Source organism: Lissotriton helveticus, chromosome 1_1 (genome assembly GCF_964261635.1).
Source record: "Lissotriton helveticus chromosome 1_1, aLisHel1.1, whole genome shotgun sequence".
Lineage (NCBI taxonomy): Eukaryota > Metazoa > Chordata > Amphibia > Caudata > Salamandridae > Lissotriton > Lissotriton helveticus.
In genome coordinates, this window is record NC_136057.1 from 1,997,376,381 (window position 1) to 1,997,391,274 (window position 14,894).

Below are 14,894 nucleotides of genomic sequence, written 5' to 3' on the forward strand. Positions count from 1 at the left end.
ACATCTAAGAAAATATGAACAAAATGTAACTAGAAAAAGTATGTAATAGGGCAACATTTGAGATGAGTTTCAAGTGGATGTTAAGTGTTGATAGTCTTTGGATTGAGTGAAGGTCCTTTGTTAAGGAAGTCATTGTTTCTGGGAAAACAATGAGAGGGAGGAAATTACCTGTTGCCCAGAAATGTTTAAAATCATTCTGTTATGTATCTTCAGTGTTTCCATCTCCTTCATATGAATATGAGTGGTTTAACACCTTTGTGTCCTTAATCTGTAAACTCCATATTGGGTAGTACCACTGCTTGGTCAAGGGCACAATGTGTGAGATAAAGTCTCGTACCAACCTTTCAGAATGGCACACAATCTAATTAGAGCTGTCCCAAGTTAAGTAGTTGATGAGATAATGTTCATTTATGTCGCATAGAGAAGGTGGATCCACAAGGATCAAGGCCATGACTCTGCGTTCATCTGTGATGTATCAAATGTTCTATAGATGGCCAACAGCATTTGCTCTGCTACTCTAAGGAGGTTGATCCTAGCTTACTTAAAATTGAGGAAAGCAGATTATTGAAAATATTTCCTCTGCCACATTGTGACCATGTCCCAGCAGCTTTAGCTACTACTGGAACCTGGGAGGTAGGTCTAAAACCAGATGAATGTCTAAGATCCATTATAAGGGAGTCAGTTAGGCAAGTATGAACATTACAAGGAAAAGAAGAAGGGAGACTCCGAATAAGTTTTATAAATGTGTTCATGGCATCATATATTTGAAGTTTACAAATGAAAATACAGTTGTAGCAGCACTGTAGGCATAGAATGCAAAGGCAGCCCGAAGTGGACTTTGTGCACTATTGTGATTGTGACATAAATATGTGGCGACACGAGTAACAATGTGAGATCAGCGAAGAGGCGCAAGGTGACAAATTTGTGAAATATGTACAGTGAAGACTTTGTGGTTCAAAAAGAATGATTTATAATATTAGGGTATGTAATAACTGAACAATTTGATTGAACCACAAGGGGTTTTGACGCTATTAGTTGCGCTGAGGAGTTGACGACGTTTCAATCCTAATCAGTCAGGATCATCTTCAGGACTGGGTAGCTGGGAGGACAGTGCTGGGGGTCAGGCTGGCTGTGAAGAAAGGGGGTAGAGGCCTGTCTGGGTGGGGCGCAGCGGGCAACGTCTGCTTGAGCCGGTGGCTGGCGGGCCGTTTGGAGTCTGAATTGAGTTTTATAGAATGCACAATACCTGTAGGTGCCACAGAGCTAAAAAAGAAAAACAAGAAGAGCGAATGGAAGCCAGGGAAGAAATGTGAACAGGAGAGAACCCTAAGGGCAACCAAAGGGAAAGAGCCACTTCTTTTAATGCCTTCTAAACAGATAATGGTCCTTAAGCCCTGCAAATGTGACGGGGCAATGTATTCCACAGTCTAGCTGTGGCATATGGGAAAGATCTGCCACCCGATCTAGCTCTGCCTATTTTAGGCACAACGACAGACATGTTGTTGACAGATCACCACACCTTACTGGGTACGTACCACTGGAATTTAGATCTCAGAAAACGGGGGCCAAGATTGTGAAGTGCCCCTCACCTCCTGAACTGCAGACTGGACTTTGAGACTATCCAGAAACAATCGGACCGCTGCATTTCGGGTCACCTGTAATCTATTGAATAAGACTTGATAAATATTGAGCTGCAGCAAATTGAAGTAGGACACCAGAGCAAGAGCAACCACTTTACACAGCTCAACTGGAATATAAGGATACACTTTTTAAGGATTTAATAATGTGAAAACAAGAACTGGTGTTCTGGCTGACTTGTTTATCCAATAGTCAAAGATTCCTGGTCAATCTCACTGGAGATGGAGGGTGACCGAAATCTTACTGCTTCCACGTAGAAGTCCAAACTGAGCCCAAGACCAGTACTTTAGTTTTCTCAGCATTCAAATTTTGGCAAGTATCCTTCATCCATCTGCTTAATTCTAGCAAGCAAGTCCTGAACCTGGCTGCAACTAAGGAGACCTCATTCATGATGTTGAAAATAATATGTCCTCCGCATACAATCGCACCCGAAAACAAAAGGATTGAATCCGTTTGGCTAGTGACAAAGCATACCTATTTAAAGAGGGTGGGAATTAGTGAGAAACCCTGCAGGGGAGATGAAAAGATTCTGCAATAAACTGTGCACACCTAAGTGTCGTGTATTTCTATAGGTTCTGAATCGATCCCCCTATTCCTGACCCTATTCTGGTTAAACTACCTAGCTAGTTAACTAACAGTCAGCCCATGAGGCAAGAAAACCCCCATGATGCAGATACCGTTATCTGACGCAGTCACACTACGGCACAGGAACGTGTTATCTGATTAGGTCATAACGCTTGAGATCTAATTAGACAAGCGACATTCCTCCAGCCCCTGATAAGGCATACGACGTTCTCATAACAAATCAAACCTATGACAACCTGGATAATCCGTGCGGCCATTGTTTTGATTTCACAGAGAACTTTAGTAAAGAATGTGCTAACGAGCAAGTCGTATGACATCTTTATTGACGTACCTATGTCCATCCTTACGTCAATCCCGGCACCTTTAAGGTATAAATATTGCCGACCTTGCCCTATGCAAACACACGCGTGGTGACAAGACGGAGCAGCCATACTTGCCGAAGCCGAGAGCAGAAGCAGACCCCGCAGGCAACAGCCCCGCCTTCCTGACGCGCTGAGAGACGCGCTGCTATCTCAAGCCGAGAGACCCAGCACCGGCGCTTCCGGGTAGCCCTCGCAGGCAGCCTGGAATATCGAGAGCAGAGAAAGAGATACCATTCCTCATTCATCCTAAATTCCAGGTACAGAACTGAATAACCCCTCACAGAGAATTCTTTAGTTATTCACTTGGCAAAAACAAACTTAACTTAAACTGTAACTTTCTATTCCCGCCCACGCATTAGACTTAGGTCAGGTACACGGGGTAGGCGTATTTAGAAACACCAGTTGAGTACGTTTAGTCAAATGTATATGTGTATGTAAATATATTTTAATCATTTTAAACATCATATGGCTCAGAAACCATATCAATGTTTTTACAGTATTATTTTATACTATTGCTTCTAATGTATGCACTTTACTTAACAATAAGTATTGCAATAATATCGATCCATTTCTCTTGTACGAGAAAAGAGACTGATCAATAAATAACATCTTTTATTGAACACGCCCGTCTCTTCCTTTTCTCTACATTCTGATGAGACTAAGAATGCACGTACTGACTGAGTAAAATAATTGCCTTGTGCTCACACGACTCTTGAGATTGACTCTTGATTAGGGGAGAGCAAAGTTGTCATGTTCTATGGTTGTCAGAAACTAAATCCCTTCTTGTCTAATCAGGGGAGTTAATCCTTCCTTGAACATTCGAGAAAGTTTCTAGCGAACTCTGAGCTTAGCTGGCAAACCCAAAAATTAAGTCTAGTATCGACAGTAGTAGACCTAGTTAACGTCTGGCCTAGGCCTTTACTGCTGTAGGTACTATTCCAATGCGCAGAGCCTATTGGGAAAATAGGAACTACACTACATGGCGCCCAACGCGTTTGGAAAGGGCGATAAAACTAACGTAAGACATTTAGAGTAACTCAGTCGTGCTTTCTCACTCAGACCCCTTTTCCCAAATACTCCAAAGACGTCTGGAGTGGGTGAAAGGTTATTATATCCTCCAAAACCTCGCAGGAGGGAACTCCTATGTATGGTTCTTGGTCTAGTCAACGTTGAAGGATAAAACAGTTCCAGAATATTGTGCATCTAATCTCTGTTTCCATAAGAAACCTGATCTGCAAACAAAAATAATACCATCCTGTCAGTAAAATGGGAGACAGTGATGGAGAAAGAGAGGCAATTAGATTAGCTACTGAAATAGCAGATGCTGATGCTACCATGCAAGCAGCAGACGCGGATATAATACTCATTCCGGTCATTAAAAGGAGATCTATAACCTTAAAACTTATAGAAAATGGACTGACACCTAGAGGTGGCACAGTCATATTCGTAATTGAGGCACACGAATATCGGCAGACAGAGGTATACTATACATGGATACATTTTCCAGCAGCAAATGCTGTAACAAAGTACTTCCACTATTACAAAGTAGAGGAACCTCCTGAAACGTACACTCCTTTCGAGGAGGTGGAAGTACCACTCAAATTCCAAGAGCATTTGCTCTTATTTGATGGCGCCCTAATACATAACAATCACATTACAAGGCTCGGTCCTTTAGGAAGACCAGGAGCAACGTGGCCGGTCTTAGCCGGATACACACCACATCCAGACATCGAAAGAATGCCTGCAGTAGAGCTGTTAATACAGCTAAAACAACTACTAAAAATTCACAGACAATTAGTTCAGTATGTAATGCGGACTTCAACAATTCAGCCAGCGATTAAACTTCCACAGCTGACCCCTCACCAGGGGAACACAAATAAAATTACACCACAGAACATCCAATCCTGCCTAGGTAAAGTTCCAGCTAAACGGGAACAGATACCATTCTGGTTGGCACAGAAAATTACCCAAATAGAGGCGGTGTTTCCTGACACCACCCCGCTGGAAAAACACAGGATTCTGACTATATGTCTCCCAATGGGAATCGCACCACACATTGAGGACTGTGACACTTGGGGTACAGTCTTTGCTTCCATCTATACAAAAACGCACGGTGTTCCATCCATTTCGGTAATACCAGATGTGCTAAAACAAATTCAAGATGAATACGGTCCAGAACCTGCTTTAACTCTTGGTATGAAACTACTGAAAGACTTCAAGCAGGTCTCTGCTATATTATTAGCCAACATAAAAGGTGAAGCAGCAAACGTGGCGATCCGCCAGAGGTTAAAAGAGACAGATATAGCAGACCAACCAGCTGAAATTGCCAGAATCATAGAAAAATCCTATGAAGAACTAGGCAGAGATAGTCTAGGTGGAATACCAGTAAAACCGCAACTGACTACAAGTCCAGAAAAAATGTTTTTTAATAATAATAATAATTCACCAAAAAAGAACTGGGATGGAAATAAACAATCCAATCCTAAAGAAAAGAAATTCCAGTCCAGAGGAAGGTCTCCTAGGCGAAGAGAGAAATCTCCAAACCCGAGACAAAGGTCACCCCAGAGTGACCCCTCTGGGAATAGATATAACCTTAGAAATAGGGATAATATTAAAAAACCTGATAGATATCAAGACATTGATACACGTCCCTCTCAATCTTTTCAGAATTCCTCGCAGAAATCGGAAAGAAGAGGACGATCAGAAGAGCACGCCAAGTCCAAAGACAAGGAACCTGCCAACTGAAAAAGAAATCACAATTTCCAAAAAAGAAGGTAGCCAGTATCAAGGTAGTTAACAATGCCGAGAATACTGAGGACACAACTGAAAAACGGAGAGTGGGCTCAGACAATGCTAGACAGCGCAGCAGAGGTGAGCATAGCTCGCAAAGTCCTTATGAATCATCTGGAGACAGTGGACACGAATGAATACCTTCAAGTGGAAACTGCAGATACCAGAGTTAGCAAGCCCCACAAAATATACGAGATAACATTACGTATAGAGGGAGATAAGACTAGGAAAATTAGGGGACTATTTTGGGATAACCTCTCCAAAGGCTATGACATCCTTCTAGCTGAAAAAGACTGGCCACCAGAGTTTGTCAGGGAGTGCCCTCATGGCGAAGAAGTAATTATGCCTGCCTTCTCGAATCAAATACCGATTCATAAAAAATATACACTTGCTAGAAAGTGGGCAGTGGCCTTAGCACCTGCTTTATATAAAAATCATGTAGGATGGGATGAGGATTCTCCTCCTCACAAAGTCCAGTTAAAATCACAACCAACTGCACAAAGGCAGTACCCAATCAAGCAAGAAGCTAAAAAACAAGTAAATGAAATACTAGATCAGCTAGAATACCAGGGGGTGATTGAAACTTGCACCTCACAAATGAACAATCCTTTGTTTCCAGTCGCCAAACCAGACAACTCATATCGTCTAGTTTTGGATTACCGACACCTTAACACATGCTGCAAAACCTTTGCAGTGCAAAACTCACACAGTGCTGCACTAATGAATAACATAGTGCGCAAAAAATACAAAACAACCTTGGACATCTCCAATGGATTCTTTTGTCAAAACATAGCACCAGAGAGCAGATATTTAACAGCTTTCTCAGTAAATGGCACTCAAAAACAATTCTGTCGGTTAGCCCAGGGGTACAAGAACAGCCCGGGGGTATTCTCAGCGAGAGTAACAGAATTACTACAACTATATGATGATGAAGCATTATCTTATGTCGATGACATTTACTTAACAGATGATGACTTGGAAACTCACTTGAAAAGAGTGAACACCATAATACTTGGTTTCGCTGCAGAGGGTTACAAATTCAACTTTAAAAAGTCCAGAATTGCCCATCTGACGGTCCTATTCTTAGGATATGAGTTATCAAGTGAAGGTAAAAGCCTGGCAGACAATTTCCTAGAGAAATGTGCCGTAATCCAAGCTCCTAAAACACTAAAAAACCTACAGTCAATTCTAGGCTTCCTAAATTTCGGAAGAACATATATTGCAAATTACGCAGAAAGGGTCAAACCCCTTTATGATCTAATTAAACCAGACTTTAAAAGATCCAGTTGGACTCAAGCACACACAGAAATTTTGAGATCCTTACAAACAGACATGCTAATTAAAACAAAATTAGAAACCCGTGATAATACACGCAACCTTGTGATCCGAGTCATCCCAGGGAGATGCGGATTCACATACCTAACCTCTAATGAGGGAGATAAGGTACCAATTGCATTCAAATCACACTTGTACACAAAAGCTGAACAGAGATTCAGCAACAAAGGAAAAATTGTTCAAGCAGTTCAAACCGCAATAGCTAGAGAAAAAGACATAGCTGACGGTAGACATATCACAGTCAGAACAGCTGAATCAGCCTTCGAGGCACTAACAACACCGTGTAATTTACCAACAACAACATTGAATCCGGAATGGATACAATGGGTGAATTCAATCACAACGGACAAAGTATACTACTACTTTGATCCAGAACTAGAAGAATTGAAAAATCTAAAATATGAAAAGACGTATCCTCTGCCAATCGACATTCTGCCTCTACGACATTACGCCTGTGTAATCTATACAGACGGACATGCTCAACCCTCCGTTTGGGGAGAACAAGCATACAACCCCACATGTGAGATTACAAAAGAAGTGTGGCACGGAGGTAAACTAAGACCTCTATTAACAAAGACACACTCAGTAGAAACCAATTCAGAACAACAAACTGAAATATTAGCTTTGAAAATGGCGCTAGATAATGCGGATCGCGAATTCCCGACACTTATAGTGTCAGATTCATATTACTGCGTCAAAGCATATAACAAGGATTTGCAGACATGGATTCAGAACGGTTACAAAGATGACACAGATGCACCAATAAAGCAGAGACTGCTCTGGGAACAAGTAGCTCTTTTGAAAAAAGAACTACCAAAGACTCACGTGACACACTCACTGAGTCACCAGCGTGATGGCGTTCACGTTGTAGGGAATTCATTGGCTGAAACAGCCGCAGCGGCAGCCAGTAAACCGGCTCCCGTAGATCGAAAAAAGCGTACATTAAAATACATTGACGGCGAAACATTGCTGGCGGTGAAAACGTCATCAAAAGGCGACTGCTCAGCGTTACCGATCAATTATCCACTCAATTATACATACATAATCGATGCAAACTCCGTCCCTTTTGCTCGAATCCCTGGAGTGGGGGATAGAGTGATTCCAAACATGGACAGGAGAAACTTGTTAATCGCAGACGCACACATGGGCGAGGGACACAGACACCTTAAATTAAAAGATTCTCTGGAAGAATTACAATCACGGTACTGGTGGCCAGGCATGAGCCTGCACTACACCATGTTTGTAAAAAACTGCCCAAACTGCAACAGAGATCGCAGTGGGGAGAGAAGCAGTTTAATACCTCGTCGTATCAAGGCAGATAATATTACCAGCAAAAAGAATGGCTTGCGATTAACATATACAGGCTAGTTTCCACTTATAATGTAGATCACCAGCACTTGGCTGACGTCCGGACTATTATACAAGATTTGCGAGTCTAAATGGCATATACGCTAAGAGCATGCTACGTTCGACCATTTCTTTCACTCAAGCAAACCAGCCTGGGGGGGAAACATGGCCAAATGAGCACAGCCCAGCGGGAATCTTCTCACTTCCTTCCTGAGGGTATGGGACGGTGTAAAGAAAAAACCAAGGCAGAAAGCAATCTATAATAGAAAGGATATTAGGTTCGGGAGCTGGGTGGGTCAAACATCTAATAAGTGTCCAACGTAGTCTAAATAACTTGCCAAGAAATTCTCTGAAGGGATTCAGTCCGTACGAATTATTATTCGGAACTAGGATGTTGATCTCTGACCTTGATAGTCAGACTTCAGTGGTAATAGAAAAAACCTTTGATGTCAAAGACCGTTTGGCTATTTTGCAGGACTTAAACAAAACAAGAAAAGACCTGAGCAACATACAGTTGAAACAACAGCCAACGACCACTGAAGATTCACCACCTGTCCCAGCAAGACCTGTCTGGATTCCAAAAGTCGGGGATCTAGTCAGGGAGAAGATCGCGGTAAAGAAGGAATTTGGGCCTTCTTACAGAAAAGCAGTTCCTGTCTTGTCTGTCAACGGGACAAGATCAGTTGTACTACCGCCACTTGCTGGAAAAAAGGAGAACCGAGTTGTATCCATCGACCTGGTAAAACCACAACATGTGGCCGATAACAAACAGTAGGCCAAGTGGACTCCCAATAAGTAGCAGAACACCAAGGTTTGCTACCAGTACAGAGGTCCTATCAAAGAGGCTCATCACATTCGAAACGCCTACAGAAGCACAACAAGGACTATGCAACAATGCAATAGAACTAAGACCTCTGAAAACCCAAATAAAGACATTTAGCAGAGAGACACCAATCTATACTGAAGTACCAAGTGAAAATGCAAAAAACAAAAATCCTGAACCAATTGGAACAATTGACAGAACTGCATCTGGTTACTTCATCAACTTCGATGATTCCTCTGACGGCTTCAGTGAACAAAAGACACAGCCATCATCAAAATCCTTTAAAGACAAAGCTAAGGAACTTTTGAAACAACTGAAAGAAACATATCTGGTTTCTCCATGGATTGAATTTTGGGTGGGTTTTGGTGCATTTATCCTCATACTTTGGCTCATCATGGTATTTACTTTGGGACGCTTCATTGAGGGAAAATATGCTAAAATGGACACAGCAAGTCAGAACATCAACTTGGTCCTCAAACCACACACATCTTCACACGTCAAGAAACGAGAACTTTCTTCAGAACTTTCTTCAGCCAACTTCACAGCAATTCCAATACCTGGTGGGGTAGCCTGGGACAACACTGACTATGAAATTTATGGTCCGGTCGAGATCCTGAAATATCCACACCAAATCAAGATCTCCTTGGGTGATTTTGCAAAACCAAACTCATTTGCTGATGATTGGGACTTTGAAAGTATAAATAATATGATGTCTGACTTAGTAATGTCTGCTAAATTTACAAAACATGATTATTTGCAGGGTTCTACAAATTATGATAGTATGTATTGCTATAACCATTATGGTAACCATTTCTTGCATAAATCTGCACAACCTAGAAATGTTTTAAATTATAATCAATGGGAACATTGTGCTACACCTCCAAAAGGGAGCTCTAGAACCGTTTATGACAAATATTCATATTTTTCAGGTTTTAACATAACTAATGCTGAAACATTTTATTACAAATTGTCAAACAAGACAGGGATGAAAACCATGATAACCAACACAAAATTGATTTATTCTGATTCGTTCTTTGAAAAAATGAATACTTTTGGATTTGATTATTGGGACAAAAATGTTGATTTGAAAAGTGTTTGGGGTACAAAAGAATGGCAAGTACAGGGTTTAGAAGCTTTGTTTAGAGCCTGCATGATCCCAGAACAAATGATATTTTTAAATGACACTGTTCAACAAACCACCTGTCTTGGCTTAGCCAAAATCAAAGATTTAAATAACCTGTCTATTCCAAAGCCGACAATGTTTAGCAATAGCTCTGAAACAGATGAAGAAATAGACATAAACCATATACTTAACCAAAACAGAACACATCCTGATTGGAAACAATGGTTGATCTGGCCCACAGATACAAATAACTGTCAAGATAGATTCCTGAATAAAACACAGGGTTTCAAAATGACCAGGCCAGACCCTAGATATCCCCAAAGACATCACCCAGGGATAATAACAACCTACAGTGTGGGCAAATTATGCCTTCAATGGCTACAAACTTCCACACTGCCTGAAATTAAGCAACACCTAACTTTACTTACTGATGGTGCTGACTTGCGTGATTTCATACTGGGACCACGCAAACAGCGTCATAAGCGTTTCATAGCAGCCTCTGTATATGCAGCATACAATGAGGCCTGGAAGGTTACTCAAATTGAGACAGCAGAGAGAATACGTGAAATTGATCGTATTAATTTGGAAAAATCACTTTCTGTAGTGGACAATGGGTTAATGACTCTGTCCTCCAGAATTTTTTCATTGGACAGCATTGTGTCATCAGCAATCGATATACTAACTAGACAATCATCAGTCCCTCGTATTTTACCTGTTTTTGGAGAATAGTATACTGATTCATTTCTGTGAGCTGCAAACTGCAGATTCGTGCCTTCGTGGCAATCAAGTCGTTAAAATCTGGTGCCCCAGGTGACACCTGCCCGGCCAGGGTGTTGGCTGAAGTGGCAGAAGCAGTGGCTCCTGAGGTTTCTCAAATAATTGGTCTATCTTTTACATCAGCCAGGGTTCCTAATGAATGGAAACAGGCTAAGTTGCTTCCTTTGTTAAAAAAGGTGGGTGCAGATCCTTCTGTGCCTAGTAATTATAGACCTATATCTCTCCTACCAGCTATGGCAAAAATTGGGGAGAAACTAGCTTTCGCCCAGCTTAATGCCTTTGTAGAAACCTCGGAACTCTTACACCCTGCCCAGTCTGGCTTCCGTGCAGCTTATAGCACTGAGTCGGCGCTGGTGGAGATTACTGAGGCCATTAGGGAGTGTCTGGACAGTGGCGGCAGAGCGGCTCTGATTTTATTAGACCTCTCTGCCGCGTTTGACACTGTCCCTCATTCACTCCTTCTTACCCGCCTAGCGGGAATTGGTGTGGTGGGCTCGGCATCGAAATGGGTGGAATCTTTTTTATCGGATAGGTCTCAGCAGGTTTGGATTCCACCTTTTTCATCCTCGGTCAGGCCCCTCACTACCGGGGTTCCTCAGGGCTCCACATTGAGTCCCCTGCTTTTTAATGTTTATCTCACCCCCCTTATTGTGCTTGCTGAACAAATGGGAGCAAAAATCATAGCGTATGCAGATGATACGCAGCTTTTATTTACCTGGAAGGATGCAGCAACTAACACAGAGGTTGTCCGTTCGTGCCTTTCCGCTGTGTTTAACTGGTTAGCAGCTGCACAGCTGAAGTGCAACGAAGACAAGACAGAAATTTTGCTGTATGGCCAATTTCCTTCTAATTTCAGAGACCTCTTGTGGCCGTCTGATTTTCCCCAGCCAGGCTCAATTACTATCGCTGCCAAGAATTTGGGAGTCTGGTTTGGAGAGGATCTGAGATTCGAGGCACACATAAAAAAACTTACTGCTGTGTGCTTCGGGTCTCTAAAAGCCATGAGAAAGTTCTTCCCGTATCTGCCATCATCAGCTAGAGAGTCGGTTGCTAGAGCTCTAATTTTATCTAGGCTCGACTATGCCAACTCTCTTTTTAGCGGTACTCCAGCTTTTTTAGTTGCCCGATTGCAGATTATCCAAAATGCGACAGCACGGCTGCTGTATAACATTCCCAGCAGAGAAAGCGTGCGAGCACACCTTAAGGAACTTCATTGGCTGCCGATTGCTCAAAGGATAACTTTTAAAATTCTCACTTTAGCATTTAAGGCAGTCCATGACATGGGACCATCCTATCTAAGAAAAAGATTTAGCCGCTATGTCCCCACACGGCCGCTACGTTCAGCCGGCTGCAACCTCTTGAGTGTGCCCCGCTTCCAGCGAGTACGACTAGGAGGATACTCGCTTGCTGTTGTCGCAGCCAGGTCCTGGAACGCCCTTCCTCTCTCCATGAGATCGATTGAAAATTTTGTTTCATTTAAAAAAGCACTAAAAACTCATCTTTTTTTAACAGCCTATTAGTGTCATGTTTCCTTTAGATGGCCACTTGCTTGTTTTTTTTTTTTTGTTTTTTTTTTTTTTCTTCTTTCCCTTTTTCGCGCCAGGATACTCTGGAGTAATGGAGCGCGTTATAAAACAGCAAAGATATTATCGCAAGACTTACTGTTATTACAACATGGACAGTCACAATTGCGTTCTATTGTACAGCTTGGCTGGACGTTACAAAATCTGCGTTCAGGCTACGTGCCTTGGCGTTTAATCAACACAACGTCACTATTCCAAATCTTTAACCTTACTGATAGACAAATCGGTATGGCGCAGAAGGGTGCTGATTATACAATCTTGAGCATTGAAAAACTAGAAAGATTACCAATGACAATGTCAGAACGACCTGTCAGTGAATGGATAATCCACGGAATCATAAATATTCCAATCTCAACCTTCAGGTTTCAATACTGCCAAAAATATATACAGGCTGGCATGTACGAGAAATTGGGAAAGGGGTACCTTAAAACAACTTGGAACCTGCCCTATTCACATGCATGTGTCAGTAACAAAGGACAGAAAGTGTTTCTTAGTGGCAACAATTGTGCTATGTCACTAAGCGGCACGCTTCTGTGTAACGGTATTAGTTTGCACGGAGCCTGTGAAGGGAATTCATACAACCTTTCATGTCATCAGCAAGGCGCACCTGCAACTGAAATAGAACCATTCTTTCAAAGACTCTATAATGGGAGTTACATTCTTATTGTAGACCGCAGATGTTGTAGTCTTATGCCCGGGACTCCTTATCTCGTCACTACGACGGCGAAGGTCAAGTGCTGTGGACGTTCTTTATTCCCCAGCTCCTTTCCAGACAGGGAGGCAAGGGCATGGCCCGGTTTGAAAATTACTTCTATTCGAATAGATACTTTAAGCAGAATGAAAACAGTGCTTCTTCAGACGCCTACAAGGCTCACGTCATCTAAAGAAACGTATGATCTACAAGTCGCAAGGACGACTGCAGAGATACATACATTATTATCAACTAATTCCCCCGTACATTTCGCGGAAATCCTGAGCGAAATCTTAAATATTTCTGATACCACTGGGGTCTCAAAGGTATTTAAGACAGTATTTTCGATGGCATTAACACCATTCAAAGCCATACTGGGTATTTTTCCAGATTTCGTCCATTCGATTTTTGGCGGACTTCCCCTGATCCTGGGACTAATTGCAGGAATCCTATTCCTAGTCCTTATTTTTCGTTATGGCAACCCATGTCACAGATCAAACTCTCGCGACAATGGAAGATACGATCCTAGCCATTGGATACCGGGACCGGATATCAAAAATCCTGGGACTCTCCCGGCTTAGAGACCTAAACATGACTTGGTTTCTATCATTTCGACCAATGTGGCAAAGGTGTGTTTTACCTGTACTAAGGTGTCTGCTATGCGGAGAAGAATGCGTGTTAGACACCTGTCTGACGCTACAATCGGATGCGCCGGTGGATGCAGATACACTGTTGGTTCCTACCAAGGTTCACGCACTGTGCTGCCCTCAAAGGCTGCCAATTCTGATGACGGCATTCCTGGAATCTTCACCACTACGATTGAAGAGTAGTGAAGTTCAAGATGAAAGCAGCATCGAACAGGTACGACCTTCTGTCAGCAATGCAAATCAGAATGTCAATGGAGACAATCATGCGCACGAATGCATGGTTACCCCTATTTCCGACTTAGAGGAACTTTCCCATGAAGCTGTTGACAGTTTTTTCGAAAGCCTGAATGATATGATGTTCTCTCCGGAACAGAAATAGAGACTTTTGAGTAAACTCGCACACGGCGTTCCCTGAATTCGGCCTTCAACTTTAAAAATAAAGTCACATGAACAATTACAATCCAGTTCACGGACAGCAACTTTTTTCAGCAAGCCCTTAAAATATTTTTCTATATATTTTTTTCCCCGGGACACTGATCTTCTGCTTAAAGTAAGAAAACTATTCCTAGAGAACTAAGATTTCTATTTTTAGATACTTTATAGACTTTATATAGACTTTAGCTGCCCGCTGGTATGTTCACAAAATATATTATGTGATGAAATGGTTTCGACTTTTCTTTCTGTATAGCCATATTAAGAGCCATTTCATGTGTATTTCTCATATACCAACAAGCAATAATGCATAAAATGCGTGCTTACTTTTGCATTTAATTCATAGCTTAAGTGCATACAATATATATGACTGCAATTTTTCAGTATATTTGAAAATTTCAAAATGCATTTATGTATTTTGGGGTGGTAAGGTATACACTATACTCTATAGTATGTTGTACTATGTTATACTATGCATAGATTAGTAGATATGACCATAGTTAGCGTGGAGTGGGTGTCGTGTATTTCTATAGGTTCTGAATCGATCCCCCTATTCCTGACCCTATTCTGGTTAAACTACCTAGCTAGTTAACTAACAGTCAGCCCATGAGGCAAGAAAACCCCCATGATGCAGATACCGTTATCTGACGCAGTCACACTACGGCACAGGAACGTGTTATCTGATTAGGTCATAACGCTTGAGATCTAATTAGACAAGCGACATTCCTCCAGCCCCTGATAAGGCATACGACGTTCTCATA

General features: G+C 41.9%; 1 protein-coding gene across 1 annotated transcript in view; it reads left to right on the forward strand.

Annotated features, from left to right (window-relative positions):
• Positions 1-14,894, forward strand: part of SLC35A3 (solute carrier family 35 member A3) — a 236,349-nt gene that overhangs the window by 197,972 nt on the left and 23,483 nt on the right. The window lies entirely within an intron of this gene.